Raw genomic sequence first — 21,176 nt, 5'->3', positions numbered from 1 at the left:
CTAACTGGCAATATATAGAAGTTCTTAATTCATAGATTGCAATTTTATACTTTTATATAAGCAATGAATATGTATAATAGAAAATTTGATGAGAAATGAAGAAAATAAAAGTCATTTACAATCCAACCAAATGACTTGCGGATTTTGAGTTATGTCATTCTATACTTGTATGTATACAAAAATGAGACTCCATACTATATATTGCATTTCAACCCAGTTTTTCTGTTGACAATTTATTAGCCACGTGAGCAAGTCGTTTGTTGTGCTGCACCTAACGCTGCACCTCTCCTGATCCAAGAAGGAGCACTGGCCTCAGGCAGAAGCTTCAGGAGCCTTTGACTCCCTCTGTTTTTTTGCACCCCTCGAGGTAAGAACTGACAATGGAGAACTAGACTGGCTCATGGGTGAATTAGCACGCCCTCTCCTCCTGTCTTTCCTTTCCAGTGGCCAGTGTGAGGTGGCAGGGACAATTTCCTGGGCAGAAACTGAGCTGTCCAGACCCCTGCACCCTGTTCTCCTGTGGTGGGCCCAGCCAGGCCTGGCCGAGACAGACAGCCACTGGGGTCCACAAGTTTCCTTGCTTACTGATTCCTTCTCCTAGTGCTTGACAGAGGCAGAGTCAGCTCCCCACAGACTGAAATCGAAGCCTTGGCTTTGGTGGGGTGAGAACAGGAAGCATCATGATGGAGAGGCAGAGCAGGCCTCTGGCTCCCCTGGGCTGAGGATAGCCTCGTCTGTGCAGCTTACCTTAGTGTGCACATCCCACGTGGGACCTGCCTGCCCTGGAGAATCTGTGCCTCACAGGGATGCAGCTGTGGTCTGAGTCCTCTGGCCATAATACTGTTAGATGCCCAACCAACATCAAATTTTAAATACGGGAACATGTTGTTTGAAAATAATGACATTTCTGTGTACTTCTTTCAGAAGCCAGTGCTTTTATTTGTTTTGTATCTATCCCATTGGCAGGACACTGCAGGACAAGGTTAAATAATCAGGATGACAGAGTGCCTGTGCCTGTGCCTGTAGCAGGGAGTTCTTCAGGCTTCCGTCACGTCTGCTGTTGGCTGGGTATGGCAAAGAGGTGACTGTGTTGGGACAATTTTCTTCTTTCTCTAGATAACTAGCAGTGTTTTTCAGGGATGAGATTTGGGTTAATGAAATGTCTTTTTGACTGAGACAATCCTGTGACTTTTCTCTGTAGACCTGCTAGTATGATGCCAGATGAAAACACTGTCTCACAATGTACCATAAAAGTACCATAAACTTTTATATTGTATGATAAAAAGTACCTCATAGCTCCACATCACAACCAACTCCTTCATGGAGTGATACTCTTTTAACACGCCAAGGACTCCACTTGTTAATAGTATTTTTAGTAATTTTGCATCTATACCCGCAAATAACATCGGGCTATAGTTTTTGTGTTATATTAGGTTCTCGCATAACAATTGCAGTATTCTAGAAACCATTGCAAAACCGCTGTCTTCTCTGTGCCTGGAGATACTTTATATTGTAGGGGAATTGTCTGTGCTTCAAAATTTTAATAGAACTCACTAGTAAAGCAATACAGAGAAGATTTATTGGAATTAAATAATGGTTTATAAAGATTAGAAAGATAATTTTAATTGGGAAAGTAAAATATCTCCTTTTAACAAATGCAAACAACACGGAAGTGGGTGAAGTGAAAACTGAGAGTCCCAAATTCACCCTACAAAGGCAGCTTCCGTATTTTAAGCCCATTCAGATGGCAAAATTCTGCTAATTATTTTTATTATTTGTAGTTTATTATTATTTTTTTTTTTGAGACGGAGTCTCGCTCTATCGCCCAGGCTGGAGTGCAGTGGCCGGACCCTCAGCTCACTGCAAGCTCCGCCTCCCGGGTTTACGCCATTCTCCTGCCTCAGCCTCCCGAGTAGCTGGGACTACAGGCGCCGCCACCTCGCCCGGCTAGTTTTTTGTATTTTTTAGTAGAGACGGGGTTTCACCGTGTTAGCCAGGATGGTCTCGATCTCCTGACCTCGTGATCCGCCCGTCTCGGCCTCCCAAAGTGCTGGGATTACAGGCTTGAGCCACCGCGCCCGGCCTATTATTTGTAGTTTTAATTTTATACCTACTAAAACACTTTTTTGCACTTACTTTAATTCTGTGTATAATGTGGATTTGAGTTACTAGTGTTCTTTGACTTTGACCCGAGAGACTTCCTTTAGTATTTCTTATGACAGGCTTATGAATTATCTCGGTGTTGTTTATCCAAGAATGTCTTCATTTCTCTTTCTTTTTGACATTTGTTCTTAGCCAAAAGGCTAAGATGTATTTTAAATTTTAATTAATTAATTAATGGGGGAGGGTAATAGAAAACCTGCTAGATAAATTCTAAAGAGTTGTAATACTTCTGTCTTTTTGGAAGCATGTTTTCTGGATACAGAAATCTTGGTTGGCAGTGTTTTCCTTCAGTGCCCTGACTGTGTCATCTCACTGCTTGCTGACCCCATGGCTTCTGGTCAACAGGTGCTGTTATTTTATCAAGGGCTGATTTACCTGATGACTCATCTCGCTCTTGCTGCTTCCAGGACTCCCACTTTCCCTTTGATTGTTTGACTACAGTGTGTGCAGATACGGCTCTCCTTTAATTTATTCTATTTTGAGAATAAATGAATAAACGACAATAAATGAATATTCATTTATTAAGCTTTTGGAGATATAGATGGATGTTTTTCATCAAATTTGGGGAATTTACACCCATTATTTCTTCAAATAGTATTTGTGTCCCCTTATTTTTCTTTCTGTGATTCCCACTGTGCCTGTGTAGATCCTCTTGATGACGCCCCAAAGGTCTCTGAGGCTCCATTCATTTTTCAACAATTTTGCTGGTGTTCACATCGCCATTCTGGAGGAACAGATTTTCAGAGCTTCTTATCCTGCCATTCTGAAAGTGCTTCTCTTGTCTATCCTATTTATCAGGAAAATAAGAGCTTTCCAAGAAACTTCCAGAAAATCTGAGATTTTTAAAATTATTGGTTAGAATGTCACCACTCCTCTGTGCAAGAGAGGCTGGAAAGTGCAAAGACTTTCTAAGCAAATGCATCAAAATGTTAAGGGAATTAGGAATGGGATTGATTACTAATCAATAGCGTGTACCATACTATGGTTAAAAGTATTCTGTGTATTTTTCCAAACTTTAAAAACAATTTATATAAACATACACACACATACTACATTTTGTGAGGATTTCACAATTTGTCTATTTTGAGTTGATGAACAATTCAAATAGTTTCCCCAACTATTTATGTTACAAAAGGTGCCACAATGGTACCTGTAGATGTATCTTTGTTCAGACATGCACGTATCTCTGTAAGTCAGTTTTGTGGGAGTGGGACGGTTACGTCAGTAGATGTGTGGACTTACGATGTTAATAGGTATATAAAACTGCTTCCTGAAAAGGTTGAAACACTTGAAACCCCCCACAGTAGTATGGCAGTGCCAATTTCTACACATCTTCTCCAATACTGGATACTGTCAGTAACTGATAACTGAAAATTCGTATGTCATTACTTTAATTTGCATTTCTCTGGTCAATAAAGAAGTAGAGTATTTTTCATCTATTGATTATTTATTTGAATTTCTTTTTTAATGAAACACTTCCTTCCCTTTTCATATTGGGGTTTTACATATTTCCTCTCCGATTTTCAGGACTCTTGGTCTATCAAATAAATAGTAGTTGTTTTTACGTTTTATGGTTTGGAAGTTCCTCCCAGTCTCTTGTTTGATTTCCATGTGTAAGTTAGATTTTTATACATTTAAAATGTTCAGACTTTTCCTTTATGGCCTTTGGAATTTAGACAATGTTTTCTAAAAGACCTTCCCCATCGATTATTTTTAATTTAAAAGTCGCCTTTATGGCCGGGCGCGGTGGCTCAAGCCTGTAATCTTAGCACTTTGGGAGGCCGAGGCGGGCAGATCACGAGGTCAGGAGATGGAGACCATCCTGACAAACACGGTGAAACCCCCTCTCTACTAAAAATACAAAACATTAGCCAGGCGTGGTGGCGGCTCCTGTAGTCCCAGCTACTCTGGAGGCTGAGGCAGGAGAATGGCGTGAACCCGGGAGGCGGAGCTTGCAGTAGCCGAGATCGCACCACTCACTCAGGCCTGGCGACAGAGCCAGACTCCATCTCAAAAAAAAAAAAAAGTCGCCTTTAGAAAAGATCTATGAGGCCGGGCGCGGTGGCTCAAGCCTGTAATCCCAGCACTTTGGGAGGCCGAGGCGGGCGGATCACGAGGTCAGGAGATCGAGACCATCCTGGCTAACATGGTGAAACCCCGTCTCTACTAAAAAATACAAAAAACTAGCCGGGCGAGGTGGGGAGTGCCTGTAGTCCCAGCTACTCGGGAGGCTGAGGCAGGAGAATGGCGTAAACCCGGGAGGCGGAGCTTGCAGTGAGCTGAGATCTGGCCACTGCACTCCAGCCTGGGCGACAGAGAGGGACTCCGTCTCAAAAAAAAAAAAAAGAAAAGAAAAGATCTATGTGATCTGGTCATTTTTAGATAAGGTGCTTTGATTTCTCCGACTAGAATCATGTTTTATTAAATTATCCTTTATTTTAAATATCTACTTAGCTATATTCAATACTTATTAAAAATTAGCAATTAATCTTCTAATTGTACCTTTTACGTTGTATAAACATCTTTTTGTCCCCTCTGATAACTGCTACTACATGTGTTTGTTTTTCACAGTAGTTCCCTGGTCTATGTTTGCTCATCACAATATTTAAAGTATCTTTATGTCATTTTTGTTCTTGATAGGTGTCCTGTAAACATTCTATAGCTTTGACATAAAAAGAAAGATTTTCCTTTTTACAGGAGAATTAAACAGTCATATTTATCATGATCACTACATTTGGCTGTTATGATGTGTATGTATGTGTGTGTGCACGTGTGTATGTGTGTGCATGTGTGTATGTATGTGTGTATATGTATGTGTGTATGTGTGTTTCCTTTCCCTGTGTTTGGATTGATCATTTTCTGTTTGTTCTTCTTTTCGCTTGATGATTTGGAATCCTGTTGTTATTCTACCAGTGGTTACCCTTGAATCTGAAAGTACATATAGACTTATAGTTTTTTATTAACTTGAATAATTTGTCAATATCTTCTTATCTGAACAAGAAGGGACCTTAGCATGCTTTTCTTCTCTACTTCTCTTGCAATATACACTCTGCCCCAAATCTCGGCAATTTTAGTTTTAGAATATTAGTTTTAAATTTGTTCAAATATACTTTCTTCTATTTTATAAATTAATTTATATCGAGGGCATTCACATTTTCAGCCACCTATCGAGTGATTATTTGCCCTCGAATATATGCTGTACCAATCCCTTTGCCTGTTTCTTCTATATCGTATCTTGTCTTCTGTGGATTCCTGCTCCTAGACACACATCTTCCACATAAAATCAGGACCCAATTTTGTGGGGAGAGGGTGGGCTACACGAGGGGGTACACTTGAAATGCCCACCTGCCTGGGCTACTTGACCTCCCTCCACAGCCAAGTTCTCCTCAGTGGCAGATCACGTGTTGTCAGACTGACAGCGAACTTCCCTCCCCTCCTTCACACTCACAAGTAGGAAGCATCAAACGTCTCACCTCAGACGTGCTCGAGGAGGACAATCCGTGCCATAAATCCTTGCACCACAGAGCTAAGAGGCAGAAGAATGTTACTTTTCTGGGCACCCAGAAGGCTCTGGAGAAGAAGGGAGGGGAGCACGGATGAGGCTGAAAACATGCTCAGAATGGCTGATTTGAGGGCTCTCCCTGGGAAACTTCCTCTTGTTTTGTGTTGTCAAAAGGGTGGAGAGCCCTAAAACAGACATTCGTGTGGGCAAGTATCTAAGGTTCAGTGCCACACTTCATTGGAAATAATGACCTTGACAAAAGCCAAACGTCTGTTCCAAGTAAAACAAAAGCAGAGAACACACAACCTCGCCGCGTCCAAAGGCCAAGCCACGCTGGTGCAGGAACAAAGCCTCCCCGTCCGAGGGCGCCGTCCGAGGGCGCGCGGCCCTGCGGTGTGTGCTGTCTCCTGTCAGCCGGCCCTGCCCGCGCGCTGAGCCGCGGCGAAGGTTCCGGGAGAAACAACACGGAAGTGGCAGCCCGGCCGGGTGGAGGGAGCCCCCGGTCCGCTGGGGCTGCAGCTCCCTGAGGCCCCGACCGGACCCCGCTCGCCTGGGCCCGCCCGCCAGAGGGCGCCAGAGAGAAGCCGCGGGGGAGGCGCCTCGGCTGTTTCCCTGAGGCTCCTGGCGCCGGGTTTGAGACACAGGACAAGACGTGTGAACAAGGGTTAGGCCTCTGTAAATTATCTAGTGCGGTGAGGAATGAACACCAGGCAGCGCACTCCCAACCCCAAACAACATCTCATTCAAGCCGCGTCTGCCAGAAGCTCTCACATCCAACTGCCTCCCTCCAGAGGTAGCCGCTGTCCCGAATTTTGCTTTGAATGTTCCCTGTGATTTTCTTTTTTATATTGTGTAATTGGATTTTTAAAGGGATTTCGTAACATTTATATTCCCTGAGGCTTGAATTTTTTGCTCATCATTTGTCGTTACCACGTCGAGAGGTGTTGCTGCAGTTCCTCAACTTTGTGACTCCACAAATAAGAACATGTCGCACTTTAACCACTGACCTGTCATATTATTCCCAAGGTTTTGCTACTGCACACTAGGAATATTTTTCCACATGATTCCTGGAGCACTGTGTAAGAATATCTCTAGGCCAAGTGTGTACCTGGGCAACCTAAAATACATGGAACCAGATTGTTTGGAACCAGATTGTTTTCCAAGTATTTGAACCATTTACATGCTTCCAATGGTGTCTAAGTGTTCCTGTTATTCCCAACAGTAGGTACTAATATATTTCTTAGTATTTTCCCATCTAATGGATATAAAATGATATTTAATTGTGGTCCCATCTTGCATTTCCTTGATTATAAAGTAGAGAAACTTTCTCTCCCTCTCTTTCTCTCTCTTATCAGAATTATACATACTCTTTCCTGAAATGCCTACCCATGTATTTTATGTATTTTGCTCTCCTCTTCCCTTGGGGTTTTGGTCTCTCATTGTTTGTAGGAATGCTTTATTCCATCTTCAGTTCTATGTGTTGCAATAATTTTTTCCATCCTTTAGGTTACATTTCTACACTATTTATGGCATTGCTTTTTTATGAACAGATGTTCTCAAGTTATAGTCTTGTATTTTTGGATTAGCACTTTTTGAGTTTAAAAAATTCCTTCTTCCAGCCTGGGTGTTGGAGTGAGACCATGTCTCAAAAATAAAAATCCTTTCTTAGCCAGAAAGATGATAAAGATAACTGCTTATTTATAAGGTTTTACTGTTCACATTTATGCCCTAAATCTATGCAGAATTTATTTTTACATAGTAAGGACTAAGGAAGTTTGTTTCTCATATAGATATGAATTGTCCCAGGATCCTGTCTCTCATCCCCAAATCTTCTTCCAGCACAAGACAAAGTTCTTACACTGGCGATGCATCAGCGGCCTGTCCCTGGTCCAATGCCACAGCATTCTAATTATCATAGCTTTGTAGTAGTATTGATATCAAATAGTGCAAGTCCTGTTGGGATTCCCTCAGGATGGTGGCAGAAACATTAAAGGGAAATATTAGGGAAAGTTATAGGGAATAGTCACAAACCTTTTTGGAAGGCTGAAAGGTTACACAGTTTGTAATAATTGAACAGGCTGAAGGCAGCTGGTTCTTACCTTAGAGCATGAGGTCATAGGGTAAATACTAGGGACAATAGGGGCTTCCCCAGTTAAGTCTGTTTACCCCACCTCCATTAACTAACCTCTGAGCCAGATGGCCCACTTGGGGGGAGGTCAACCAGGGAAATTGCCCCATGGTGGTATTAAACCGTGGTACCTGAGCTTTAATCATTCATAGAACTACTCTCTTAACCATGTTAATTGTCCACAAGTGTGTTGACTCAGAGCTTCTGGTGTTAATTGTATACTAAATAAATGTCTGAAGTGCAAGCTGCGCAGAGCCAGCTGCAGTGACAAACCTCTCTTGGTGTGTAGGCTGTCGGACAGTCAGCTGGACTGGCAAAGCCGAATATCTGTGTGTCGGTGTACGTTTTATTCATTCGTCGTTTGGGTCAGGGTCTGCGGGCCGATCCCTCAGCTAATGCCCTCTTGTGAGGAGCGATACCTCAAGTCCCACCACCATTTTTTATTTCAAGAGTGCCTTGGGTCTTTGTTCTTCCATACAAATTTTAAGACTCGGTTAGTTAAATTTCCTCAAAAACTCTTTTGGGATTTTGAACGGAATCACATAAACTCTGTGAATTAAATTTCTTTAAAGTACTGATTTTTCCTATCCATGATGTGGAATCTGTTTCCATTTATTTAGGCCATTTTAAAATGTTTTCAATAAATTTTTAAATTTTCTGCATAAAAATTGTACACATTTTTGTTAGACTCACTCTTAGGTAACTTTGAGTTTTTTCAGCAGAGTTCTTGATAAATTACATTTTCCCACTATTTATTGCTAGTGTATAGCAACACGAATGATTTTTGTTTATTGATCCTAGAGGCAGCCCCCTTGCTAAACTCTCTTATTTCCAATAATTTCTGTGCAGATTCTTTTGTGGTTTCTCAGTAGACCATCCTGTCATCTGTGACCAATGAGAGTTTTGCTTTATATCTTTGAATCCTTATTTGTGTAATTTCTTTTTCTTGTCTTATTGCACAAATAGATCCTGAGTACACTATTGCCTTGATTTTTATTTAATGGGAAATATCTCAGTTCTCTAAGAGGACACTCAGTAGCCATTGCCCCATTATGAATGATGTTTGCTGTGGAGTTTTGATAGGTATCCTTTTTGAGTTTAAGGAAATTCCCTTTTATTTCTAGTCTACTAAGAATTTTTAAGTTAATAATAGATGTTGAATTGTACTAAATGCTTATTTTGAAATGTTCAGATGATTTTCCCCTTTAATTTGTTAAAGTGGTGAATAAATTTATATATTCTCTCCTGTTGAACCACTGTTGGGACCCTGGAATAAACACAATTTGGTCCTGACACTTTGTTTTTTTAATGTATTGACAGATTTGCACCCAGAGGAAGGGCTGGCTGGCAGCTGCATTAGGTTTGCTCACAGGTTGTTTTGATTTTTGCTGCTATGTTCAGTATGAGGCTGGCCCATAGTTTTCTCTTCTGTCTTTCTCTGCGTTGAATGTCAAAATTATCCAGGCTCCATAGAATGATTTGATGACCATTCATTCATATTTGATCCTTTCGAATAGTTTATATAAGATTGATATAATCTAATAGGTTTAGAAGAACTCACTTTTGAAACCACATGGTATTTTTATTTGTGAAAACATTTAGAATTAATAATTCAATGTATTGAAGAGCAGCATAACTGATCAAGCTTTATACTTCTTGAATTGATTGTGAAAACTACATTTTTTCTAGGAATTTGTGATTTCTTGTAAGCTATCAAATTTATTGACATAAATTTATTTCAGTATTGCCTTATCTTTACAATCATTGTTCTATATATCATTATGTTCCTTTTACATCCCAAACATTGTTTATTTGTGCTTTTTTGTGCTTAAGTAGTCTCAGAAGCAGTTTATCCACTTTATTAATCTTTTTCAAAGAGCAAGCCTTGGTTGCGTTCCTCTCTATTTCCTCATTATTTTGTGTTTCATGATTTCTGCCTCTGTTATCTTTCCCCTTGCCCTTCTTGGGGTCCAGTATGCTGCTTAGTTTCAGCTGAACATTTGGCTTATTAATTTTCAGTCCTTCTTTCTTAGTACAAGGGCTTATGATTATATATTTACCTCAAGACCTTCTGTTACTGCTTCCCCAAGTGTTGATATTTAACACTTCCATTATTAATTGAGCTCTATGTGCTTCCTTAATTTTCATCCCTTGATTCATGATTCATGTGGAAATGGGGTATTTTTCAAACTATATAGAAATTATTTTTTAATTAGTGAAAATTTCAAATGTGGAAAAACAGTGAGAGAAATATGAAGCACCCCCACATGGCTAACACTCAAGTTCAACAATGGTCAAAATGCAGTTAATTTTGTTGCATCTTTAGAGTTAAGACCTTACTCTAATCTCTCTCAAACTGCTTCAATGCCAATATCACAACTAAAAATAAAATAATTTTATGAAGATTTTGTTCATACTTTCACTGATGTCTAATTTAATTCTATTGTGTCAGAGAATGTGGTGTGTATATAAATTTTGTACAGTTTTCTGAACTTACTGTATGGCCTAGCACAGTGCTCCCTAGAGTGTGGTACGCAGACCATCGGTGACAAGGCTGTACAGAAATTGAGAGCAGGCATCTGTTCAAACTGTGTTCAAATACGGCAAACACAGAGCTGTAAACAACCCAGCTGTTTCTAGACCTCATTTTCGTTTCTCTACATTTATTTTTCTGTCCATAAATCTTCCACCACATGGCTCAACTGGAGTCTCTCTAAACCTATTCTGGCCCAATTAAACTCTGTTAAATTTAATTTGTCTAATAAAGTTTTTCCTTTAAATATAGGATTGGGAGAAATATTGGCCACAAAGGAAAATTCACATTGGCAGAAGTCACAATAGTTAAAAATAATGGATATGAACCCCCCCTGCAAAAAAACTAAGAAATCAAATCTTCATTGGATAATTTAAATGGAGAAACTAATGTGGATTAAAACCATTGATGTAAAATGAAAGTGCAAAAAAGTCAGACATAGTTCAACTACTGTGTGTAAAAAAGTGATAAGATATTAAACAGCTTAAGAGAATTTAAAGAAAAGTCATGAATGTTGGCATAATTCAGTGTTAAAGTTGCGTATGTATGTCCAAATATCACCCGAATTAAAACATCCTTTCAATCAAAGTTCAGGATAGAAACTCTTGGGCTCAAAGGTCTCCTGCCTTCCCTACTTTTATCTTATTAATTTTCTTTTTTTAAAAAGAAAAAAAAGAAAAACCAGCTGTTTTGTGCATATGTGTGTGTGTTTTTGGTTTTTTTCGTTGTGTTTTTTTTTTTTTTTTTTTTTTTTTTTGAGACACAGTCTCGCTCTATCACCCAGGCTGGAATGCAGAGGTAAGATCTTGGCTCACTGCAGCCTCAACCTCCTAGGCTCAAGCAATCCTCCCACCTCAGCCTCCCAAGTAGCTGGGACTACAGGTACATGCCACCAAGCCTGGCTAATTTTTTTTTTTTAGAGACAGGGTCTCACTATGCAGCCCAGGCTGGTCTTGAACTCCTGGCCTCAAGCGATATTCCTGCCTTGGTCTCCCAAAGCACTGGGAAAGTTTAATTTTTAATGAAGTATGACGTATATGTCAAGGTTTATTTGTTTTGCATATGGACGCTTGATGGTTGCAGCACTGTTTGTTAAAAGACTACCCTTTGTCCATCAAGTTGCTACTGCACCTATGTAAAACCTCAGTTAGATATATTTGTCTGGGTCTATTTCTGGGCTGTCTATCCTGACCCATTAACTTGTCTTTGTCTTTCACCAAAATCACACTCTTTTTCACTGTACCTTAAGTAGGAGGACTCTCCCTAGCCAATTTACATCTTTAAATTGGGTAGAGGGAATAAATTAGGTAATGAGAGTCCCACAACTTTGTTCTTTTTCATAATTGTTTTGACCATTCTAATTCCTTTGTCTTCTGCATAAATTTTAGAATTATTTGATCAATATCTGATTGCTAAGATATTGATTAGAATAGCATTGAATTTATAGATAAAACTGGGGACAATTGATACACTAACGAGAGTCTTTTCCAACCCATGAACATGACATATCCTGCATATATTTTATTAAATTAATACCTAAGTGCTTCACATGTTGATGCTATTGTAAATATTTTTTAAACATTTAATTTTACTTAAAAATTTTAGTTTCCTATCTAGTTGTTCATTGCTGGTACGTAGGAATACAACTGCCTTTTGTACATTGACTTTGTATTCTAGTCTTGATCAACCCATTTACTAGTTCCAGTAGCTTTTGGGGGGTAAATATGTAGGAATTTCTATATAGATAATTATATAATCTATGAATGAAAACAGATTTGTTTCTTCTTCTCCAATCTGCCTGCCTTTTATTTCTTTTTCTTGACTTACTGCACAGTGTTGAATGGGAGTGGTGATAGGGTTTGACTGTGTCCCCACCCAAATCTCTCCTTCAACTGTAATAGTCCCCACCTGTCAAGGGCAGGGCCAGGTGGAGATCACTGAATCATGGGGCAGTTTCCCCAGACTGTTATCGTGGTGGTGAATAAATCTCACGAGATCTGATGATTTTATAGATGGGAGTCCCCTGCACAAGCTCTCTTACCTACCGCCACGTGAGATGTGACTTTGCTCCTCCATCGCCTTCCACCATGATCATGACCCGCAGCCATATGAAACTGTGAGTTGATTAAACCTCTTTCCTTTATAAATTCGCCAGTGTCAGGTATGTCTTTATTAGCAGTGTGAGAGCACACGCATACAAGTGGTGAGAGAGGAAACTGTTGACTTCTTTTCCAATCTTGAGGGAAAGCATTTACCCACTTATCTTTTCTTTTCTTTTTTTTTTTTTTTTTTTTTGAGAAGGAGTCTCGCTCTGTCTCCCAGGCTGGAGTGCAGTGGCCGGAGCTCAGCTCACTGCAAGCTCCGCCTCCTGGGTCTACGTCATTCTCCTGCCTCAGCCTCCCGAGTAGCTGGACTACAGGCGCCGCCACCTCGCCCGGCTAGTTTTTTGTATTTTTTAGTAAAGACGGGGTTTCACCGTGTTAGCCAGGATGGTCTCGATCTCCTGACCTCGTGATCCGCCCGTCTCGGCCTCCCAAAGTGCTGGGATTACAGGCTTGAGCCACCGCGCCCGGCCTTACCCACTTATCTTTAAGTCTGATGTTAGCCGTAAGTTTGTGTAGTTGCCTTTTGTTAAGGTAGGGACATTCTTTTCTATTCCTAGAGTGCTGTGAATTTTTATTGGGAATGGAGGATGAATTTTATTGTGTTTTCACAGTACTTTTTGATATGACAATATAGTTTTTCTTATTCAGTCTGTTAATACAGAAAGTTACATTCATTTTCCCATTTATTATTTTTTAAAATGTATTGAGGTGAAATTCATTTAACATAAAATGGACCATTTTAAAGTGAACAACTCAGTGGCACTTAGTACATACACAATATTGTGCAACCACCCACATTGAGCCTAGTTCTAACGATTATTTTATGTCTTCTGTTTTTCCTTGCCTTTTTGCATACTGGACATGTTGTGTAAGATGGTAGATACTAAGGTCAAAAGTGTTTTATGCTCTGAGAAGAGCACACATTTTATTTTGCTAGTTCTTTAAGTGTGGGGGCTTGTGCTAATCTTAATATGGGGGTTAGGCTGAGTTTCAAGTTTGTTGATTCTGTGTGAACATGAACCATCAGCTTCTGATTCCCCTAGACATACCTCATGTTTGTCTGCATGCATGGCTTTGGCTCTCTCTTTGCTCCTAGGAGAGAGGCTCTCTCTTGCAGCTCCTCCAGCTCTGTCCCACTGGTATCTTTATGTGATGCTTGCCAGGGAGATTATGGAGTGTGCAGGAGGACAGCATTCCCTGAGATGCTAATTTAGCCTCAGTCTTCGGCAGGCCCTGTCTTTCCAGCCCTTCCAAGCTCCAGGAATGTTGTGGGGTCACCTGTAATTTTCAGAGGTACAAGTTCCTCCTTGATTGTGTCCCCTCCACAGAGCACTAGGTAAGGAGAGAATCAGTAACTTCCACTTATGCAGCATCTTCTACAGTAATTTTCTAGCATCTATTTCTGAGATTTTAAGGACAATCATGACATGGAGAAATCCTATAATAATCCAGTGACATCTTGAAATTGCCAAGATTGTGAGAAGCATTTCAGAAACCTGGGAAATTATTTTCTGGATTTAAATCATGTGGAAGTTGTGGTGCTTTTAAAATATTTATCTCGTTTGGAAGTTTCATGTGCAGAAGATACGTCAGTTGTGTTCATAGCCTAGGAAATAGAGTCCTATCTAAAATGCCACAGTTTGTTCTTTTAAACTTAAAACTCTGTTTAAAGGACAACCTTCTGGTTTGTATATTTTGTAGGTTAATATATGCCCAGAAACAACTCCTACGAAGCCCAGACTCCTCAATGCATGCCAGGGAATAACTTTTGTATGAAATTGAATGATAATATGTTGCAAGAGTTAGTTAAATGATGAAGACAGCATAATGGGAAAAACTGGCGACAAGGCACTTCTGATAGTAGGTATGAGGACATCACTAGTGTACATCAGTTTCAAAAGTTGTTTTTTTTTGAGTAATCTGATTTCAATTTCTAGTAAGATTGGGGGAGTTACCTTTTAAGTATTTCTAACTTTGTTGACTTAAGATCAAAGAATGTGGACTCTAAAGTGTTTACTTTGTATAATTCGATAAGGTTTACTTTGTTCCCAAGTACAAAATTGATTTTTGTAATTGGGACATGAACACACAAACAAAGCGTTATCTTCTGTTTAAAAAGTAAGTTTAATGATTACATTATTCAGTTTTTTCCGTATTTGCTTTTTATACTAAATTTGTCCAATTCTGAAATTGTGTTTTGAAGGTTGCCACTGTCATAGAACTATAGTCTAATTCTTTTTTTATTTCTAGTAGATCTCAGTTCAAATATTTAGTTCCATGTTGTTTGGTAAATACAGATTTGTGGCTGTGTGGCCGTTACATCTTCTTCATAAATTATGCCTTTTATAATTGTCTACTACCTCTCTGTGTCCTGTTTAGTGCATTAACTATAAATATTGCAGCTGTTGCAATCTCAATACTATCAAATGCATAAGGAAAAGCATGCTAAGTGAATAGCCTGCTGGGTTATCACAACACGAGTGTGGCCATGCGGAAGGACTTTCAGAGTAGAAATAAAACAACACCCACCCTCAGAAAAACATCACCTTCTGTCACCAATTCCTCCCCTAGTCCTAGGGGAGTTTATCCTAACTTTTAATACCACAGAATAGTCCTGGCTGCTTTTAGACTTTATGTACCATTTGCTGAATCACACAGTGTGCATTCTTTGTGTCTTAATTCTTTTACTTGACTTCATGTTTGCATGACTCACTCATGTGGTTACTTGTAGAAGTAGTTCATTCTTTTTCACTGCTATATATTATTCCACTTCGTGAGTATAGCATGATGCATCAATCATACCCCAAACGATACTGTTTTTTCTACTTTTCTGCTATGCAAATAATACTGTCATGAACATTTCAGTGCCTGCCTTTTAATGTACATGTGTTGCTTACTTCCGTTGTTTATATATCTGAAAGTGAAATTGCTGTAACAGAAGGTAAGCACACGTCCTAAGCCAAGGTTCTGTGCATGTGTGAATCTGGGCTTTGCGTGCCTCCACTGGTTTGTTTGTCCTTCCTCACACCAATCCCACATGGTCTTATTTAGAACAATTTAAAAATTACCCATGATATCTGATAGTGTAACTCTTCCAACTTTGTTCCTCTCCGAGGGGATATTCTTGGCCCCTTGCATTTCTACCTACATTTTACAGTCATCTTGTCTGTTTCTACCAAAAACTGCTGACATGACCGGAATCGCACTGAATCTATAGATCAATTTGTGGAGAACAGATATGTTGCAACATTGACTGCTCTAATTCATAAACATGGTATCAGTTATTTCTGTGCAAGGAAACTCCCAGGACCCTCTCCTAATCCAGGCTGGGCTGGGATGAGTGGCCTGTTGCAGGCGGGGTGGGTGGAGTGGTCCTGCCTTCCTGCAGGTCTTGTGTGGCTCTGCTTCACATCTGTCACGCTTTTTGGAACAGCTGAGGAGCTGACACATGTGTCCTCATGACCGTGGCAGGAGCACCTTCTCAGACACCTCCTTGCATTGGTTGCTAACTGTTTTAATCATGCACTGTTGGGTCTGACATGAATTTGGAGAAATCTGTGACCTACCAAAGGCCTCAAAAGGCATATCTGGGGTCTCTGCATTCTCTTCGTTTGTCGCGGACAAGTTGTTCAGAGCTAAGATTCAGGATGTGATGGTGCTCATGACAATTTCCCTGGGGCACTAACTTTGGAATTTTTTCTTTTTTGTTCCATTGCTATTCTTGGCTAGTTTCAAAAGAGGAGAGTATAGTAAAAATGACACACATCTACCATCATTAAACAGAAGTCTCCATACTACTTTCTGTTCCTTTATTTTTCAAAATCATCATGTGTAAAATAGATTTCTTTTCCTTTGGTATACAGATCTATGAAATATGATGCTCTTATATGTAATATATATTATATTTATCATAATATAGAATATATTATAATATATTTTTATAGTATATATTTTGTGTAACTCCCACCATAATCAGGTAAAAAACAGTTCCCTCAATGCAATTATTTATCAGTTCTAGTAGTTTTTTGAGGTAGTCTTATGGTTTTCTGTATGTAATATCATGTCATCTGCAAACAGGGACAATTTTATTTCCTCTTTTCTAATCTGGATGCCTTTTACTTCTTGCTCTTGCCTAATTACTCTCGCTAAGACTTACAGTAGTACTATGTTGAATAGGAGTGGTGAGAGTGGGCATCCTCGTCTTGTTCTTGATCTTAGATGGTTTGACCCTTTTCTATACTGATATGCTTTGACCATTTTCTTCTTATCTTTTGTGTATCTACTACAGATTTTTGCTTTGTGGTTACTTGAGACTTGCAGAAAACATCTCATGTTTATAACCAGCTATTTTTCAGCTGATAAAAGCTTAATTTTGATTTGCATAAATAAACCCTACATTTCTTCTCCCTCACCTCATATTTTATGCTTTTGATGTCACAATTGGTATCATTTCATCATTGGTAACCCTCAGCAAATTATTGTAGCTATAGTTGTTTTTAATAGTTTTACCTCTTAGCCTTCGTACTAGAGACAGAATTGTATTACACAGTACCATTGCCTGATTAGTATTTTGAATTTGACAATGTACTTACTTTTACCAGTAAGTTTTTTATTTTTGTATTTTTATCTTATCAATTAGTATTCTTTTTCTCCAGCTTGAAGAACTCCTAGAATTTCTTGTAAGGCACATCTAATGGTGATATCCTTCCTCAACTTTTGTTTGTTTGAGAAAGTCTTATTCTTGCCTTCAGTTTTGAAAGATAGTATTGCTGGGTATGGTATTCTTGGGCAGTAATTTTTTTTTCTTTTAGGATTTTGAATATATCATCCAGTTCCTTTCTGGGCTATAAGGTTTCTGGAAAAAGGAAATCCATGGATATCTTACACAGTGGTCATCCCTTTTGTGTAACTAGTTGCTGTCCCTTGTTGCTTTCAAAATTCTCTCTTTGTCTAAATTTTTAACAATTTGATTATAATGTGTCTCAATGTGTGTCTCTGGATTTTTCCTATTTGGCATCATCTGAGCTTCCTGAATCTTGATTTCAATTTTTTTCCCTAGGCTTGGGAGGTTGTTTTCCCATGATTTCTTTGAATATGTTTTGGGCCCCTTTCTCCCTGTCTTCCTCCTGGTCCACCAATCATGAATATATTGTTCAGCTTGACGAAGTCCTGTAAGGTATCTTTTTCATTTCTTTTTGCTTCTAGGATTGGATTATTTCCAATGACATGTCTTTAATCTCACTGGTCTTCTCTTTCACTTAATCTGGTCTCTGTTGAATACCTCTGTTGAATTTTTCAGTTCAGTTATTATATTCTTCAGTTTTATAATTTCTATTGGGTGCTTTTGAAATACTTTCTATCTCTTTGTTGAAATTATTTGCTTACACATTTTTCTCCTGACCTTCGTGAACATCTTTATGACCATTATTTTGAATTCCTCATTGGGTAGATCACACATCTCCACTTCACTAGGGTTGGTTTCTGCAGATTTATCTTTTTTTTTTTTTTTTTTTTTTTTTTTTTTTTTTGAGACGGAGTCTCGCTCTGTCGCCCAAGCTGGAGTGCAGTGGCCAGATCTCAGCTCACTGCAAGCTCCGCCTCCCGGGTTCATGCCATTCTCCTGCCTCAGCCTCCCTAGTAGCTGGGACTACAGGTGCCCGCCACCTCGCCCGGCTAGTTTTTTTTTTTGTATTTTTTAGTAGAGACGGAGTTTCACCGTGTTAGCCAGGATGGTCTCGATCTCCTGACCTTGTGATCCACCTGTCTCGGCCTCCCAAAGTGCTGGGATTACAGGCTTGACCCACCGCGCCCAGCCTGCAGATTTATCTTGATCTTTTATTTGGAACCCATTTCCCTGTGTTTCCATCTCCTTTGATTCTCTGTATTGGTGTCCGTGCATTAGATAAGACAACAGCCTCTCCCAGTTCTGTCAGACTGTGAGATTCTCAGGTCTGTCAGTGTAGGCGAAGGGCCTCACCAATCAGTCCAGAGATTCTGAGGTGCCTCTTAAATCCTTGCTTGTCCAAACTACTGTCTCTGATTTTAGTGCCCCCCAACCACTGACCACTGCATATTACAATGTGCCAAGTCCCATCAGTGCCTTGAGATAGGTAAGATAGAAACTAGATGCAGTTGGAAAGATTGGAGTGTTAAATATATGTTCCAGTTTCTTCTTTGCTCAGGGTAAAGCTGAGAGCAAGAGTTTATCTCCCACTCTGTATGCACTATGTCAGAAGAAGGATCTGTGACAAGTGTCTGCATTTTCATTCAGACAGCACCCTCTGATAGTCACTAGAAGTTGGATTGCTGAATGTCCATTTCTTTATTTTCTGTGGTCCAGGGAGACTCAGAAATGCAGATACCCACCAATTCCCAAAGTTAGGTGGTTAAGGAGGCACTCCTCTGGTGGGAGCTGTAGAAGTTGTGGTACTTGGTGCACAAACTACTTCTAAAAGGAATCTACAGGGCTGGTTTTATCACTGGGGTGAGGTGGAGGGAAAGGCTTGGGAAGTGCCTGAAGTCTCATTCAGAATCCTGGAGGTCTATTTGTTTGTCTGCCCTTTTGGCTCCCAGATGCAGGCTAGATAGGAGCCTGATCCTTAAGCAGTAACTGGAAAATTCTGCAGACTAACCCCTTCCAGGGAGAAACTGGAAGCCGTGTATTTTAGCCTCTTCTCTGCATTGGTCCTTGAGGGTGTAGCTCCTATAAGTGTGTGCATGCCCTTTTTTTTTCTTTTTCTTTTTTTCTTTCTTTCTTTTTTTTTTTTTTTTTTTTTTTGACGGAATCTTGTTGTGCCGCCTAGGCTGCAGTGTAGTGGTGCGATCTCAGCTCACTGCAACCTCCGCCTCCCGGGTTCAACTGATTCTCCTGCCTCAGCCTCCCAAGTAGCTGGGATTACAGGTGCCCGCCATCACACACAGCTAGTTTTTGTATATTTAGTACAGACAGGGTTTCACCATGTTGGCAAAGCTGTCTTGAATTCCTGACCTCAGGTGATCCACCTGCCTTGGCCTCCCAAAATGTTGGGATTACAGGTGTGAGCCACCACGCCCAACCTTGCATGCCCATTTAAAACTACCTCTTTGTACCATGATCTAGGGAGACTAGCAAATGCCAAGTTGCTTTCATTCTCAGAGTTACGAAGTTTAGGATGCAGTCTTTTGGGTGGGAGCTGTAACAATTGGTGCAGTCAGTGTGCAGACAAACTTCTTCCAGAAAGAATTGGTAGATCTGGACATGTCACAGGTGAACCACAGGAGAGGAGAAGGCTTAACATGTGCTGAGCTACTGCTCCGCCTACCGTCGGGCTATCCACTAGTCCCCCTTATCCGTGGCTGATACAGTCCAGGACATTCTGCAGATCTCTGCGGCTGTGTATAGCACCAAACCCTGTATATACTATGCTTTATTTCCTATACAGACCTATGATGAAGTTTAATTTATAAATTAGGCACAATAATGAAGAAAACATAACTCACTATAAAATAGAACAATTATAACAACATATGGTGATAACAGTTATTTAAAGCTTACAAACTACTTCTGGAATTTTCCATTTAATATTTTCAGACTGCAGTTGGCCATAGTTAACTGAAACTTTGGAAAGAAAAACCATCAATAACAGAGGATTATTGCAGTTTCTCAGCCCGGTTAGCTCCCTAATTCAGGCTAGTTAGAAGCTCAGCTGCTGGCAGAAGATGGAGGAGTATACTGGCAAACTCCTTTTAGGGTTTTGCTACTCTGTTCTGTGGTCTAGGGGGACTTGTGTATGCCTAGTCCCTTCCACTACCAGAGCTAGCTGAATTAAAAGTCAAACCACAGGAACCTTGGAGCTAGGGTTATATACATGTGGTCCATACCCTTCTCTCCTCAGGGAGAAGTTTTATGTTGGGAGATTTTCCTGATTTATGGTGCAGTACCCAGAGTGATATTTGTGCCTCCGTGTGCCTCAGCTTTTTCTACCTGCTTGATGTGAATATTTTCTCAGTTGTCTGCTGTGTAAGAAACTCTCAAGTTTTTCTGACTTTCTCTCAAAGAAAATGTATCCGTGTGTAGGTGTTTATTCGAGTTGTCTGTGGGTAGAGGGAGAGTTGGAAGTCTCCTATGCCACCATGTTGCTGATGTCACCACCCAGTAAAGTTTTCTAAAACAAATTACTTGACCATAAAGCCCAGAACAACAAGAAGTGAATCAAAATAAAATTTAGAAATAAAGAAGCTATGATCAGAGGTTTTATAAATACTGGTAGCCACTATATTTATCATATATAAGAGTAAACAATTATGGTATTGAATGTAAATGATATGAATTCTGACAAAATAACATAGGCAGCAATCTCCTCATTTTTCATGGCAAGGAGGGCATTCATATTGTCTAAAATTAAAATTTGTTTAGAAACAACAGGACACAGCAACATTCAGGGAGCTCCTTGCCTAAGTGAATGGCCATATTTTATTTCTTTTGAGAGATATTTATGCTATAGTTTAGATATTAGACCTTCCAGACCTCATGTTGAACTGTGATCCCATATGTTGGAAGTGGAGCGTAATGGGGGGCGTTTGGGTCATGGAGGCAGATCACTCATGAATAGATTAATGCCCTGGTGTTGTGACTTCTCACTTTATTAGGTCACCCAAGAGATGGCTGTTGAAAAGAGCCTTCCCGTGATGGTTGATACTGAGTGTCAACTTGATTGGATTGAAGGATTCAAAGCATTAATCCTGGTTGTATCTGTGAGGGTGTTG

General features: G+C 39.9%; 1 protein-coding gene and 1 pseudogene across 1 annotated transcript in view; both read right to left on the bottom strand.

The window, feature by feature from the left end:
* Window positions 1-21,176, bottom strand: part of LOC115900306 (basic proline-rich protein-like) — a 165,354-nt gene that overhangs the window by 59,545 nt on the left and 84,633 nt on the right. The window lies entirely within an intron of this gene.
* On the bottom strand, window positions 2,344-2,392 carry LOC115900572 (annotated as a pseudogene).

The sequence above is a fragment of the Rhinopithecus roxellana genome, chromosome 11 (assembly GCF_007565055.1).
Source record: "Rhinopithecus roxellana isolate Shanxi Qingling chromosome 11, ASM756505v1, whole genome shotgun sequence".
NCBI classification, from domain to species: Eukaryota; Metazoa; Chordata; class Mammalia; order Primates; family Cercopithecidae; genus Rhinopithecus; species Rhinopithecus roxellana.
This window is presented reverse-complemented; position numbering and strand designations above follow the sequence as displayed.